At 41.1% G+C, this 1,321-nt stretch overlaps 1 non-coding gene across 1 annotated transcript; it reads right to left on the bottom strand.

Moving 5' to 3' along the window:
* Positions 1-229: 229 nt before the first annotated feature.
* On the bottom strand, positions 230-363 carry LOC115868582. Its single transcript, XR_004045679.1, has one exon. It is a non-coding gene; the product is annotated as a small nucleolar RNA SNORA42/SNORA80 family (small nucleolar RNA).
* Positions 364-1,321: the final 958 nt, after the last annotated feature.

The following is a 1,321-nucleotide window of genomic DNA, read 5'->3' as shown; positions in this document are numbered from 1 at the left end:
AGCAGTGATTCCTGTCTTCCTCACTTTCACCAAGCTCGGCTGTGTCATCCGCATGCTGAAAGTTGTTCAGACTTCCTCCAAACCTGATGCCAATTCTTCTCCATAGAGCCCATCAGATTGTTTGTTCATCATATAAAATCAGTATGGCGAAAGGCTACAGCCCCTACACACACCTTTCTTGAATTTAAACCATGCAGTTTTATCTAGTACAAATGACTTTTTTTTTCTTCACTGTGCAACCCACTTCAGTGCATTAAGCCCACCGGGTAACGCCAGGCAATGGTTCAGGGTGACAGTTTGCCTTAGCATGGGACACTGTGAGAGGCCCATGGGATCAGACCTGCCACAAATCCAAACCCATGCAACAAATGATTTTTTATCATGTACAAATGACTGCCTCGCGATTTATTGTACAGCATAGCTAAGTGTTCTGGAATTCCATTCTTCTCAATGCACACTGCATTATAATACTTTACTCTGTCTTCTTCAGCTGCCCTTTAAAATTGATATTGAGCTTCCTCATCATCTCTTCCCATAGATGTAGTCAATTTTATTCCTGCGTATTATATCTGGCAAAGCCCACATGTGTAGTCGTCCTGTATGCTGTTGAAAATAGGTATTTGTAATGAACAAGTCATCAGTCTTGTAAAATTCTCTCATATGATCTCCAGTTTCATTTCTATCACCAAGGTATATTTCTGAAGCAACTGTTCTAGTTTCATTCCCACTCGTAAGACGTATAAGGGTTTCTGTTATCCGGACATGCTGTCAGGAGAGGCAAGTCCCTGGAGAGAGACATCATGCTTGCCATAGTGGAGGGGCAGAAAAAAAGAGGAAGACCCTCAACAAGGTGGATTACATAGTGACTGCAACGATGGGTTCAAACGTAACAACCACTGTGAGGATGGTGCAGGACTGGGCACTGTTTAATTCTGCTGCTCATGGGGTCTCTGAAAGTCAGGACCACCTCGCCAGCCCCTAACAACAGCACTAACAGGGACTGAAGAAAGGAGTCTCGGGAACTCACTATGAGCTAGAATCAAGTCACGGCAGCCAGTGAATGACTAACCATACCGAACATTGATACTCTATACCTCTGTATTTATTTAGATCGACTTTGATCTCGTCATCAATATTTTTTTAGTTTTCAGAATGCATATCGCTTCTTTGACAAACTGTGGATTCCATATTTAATTAAATTTAAAAGATTTATTATATCTTCTAATTACCATTCCTTTATTAGATGTGTGTTCTGCAAATATTTTCTCCCACTTTGGCTGGTCCTTTTGTTCTTTTGACAATTTCATTTGAAGAGAGAATT

The sequence above is a fragment of the Echinops telfairi genome, unplaced genomic scaffold (genome assembly GCF_000313985.2).
Source record: "Echinops telfairi isolate 266 unplaced genomic scaffold, ASM31398v2 ScPeMD7_12;HRSCAF=54, whole genome shotgun sequence".
Taxonomy (NCBI): Eukaryota; Metazoa; Chordata; class Mammalia; order Afrosoricida; family Tenrecidae; genus Echinops; species Echinops telfairi.
This window is presented reverse-complemented; position numbering and strand designations above follow the sequence as displayed.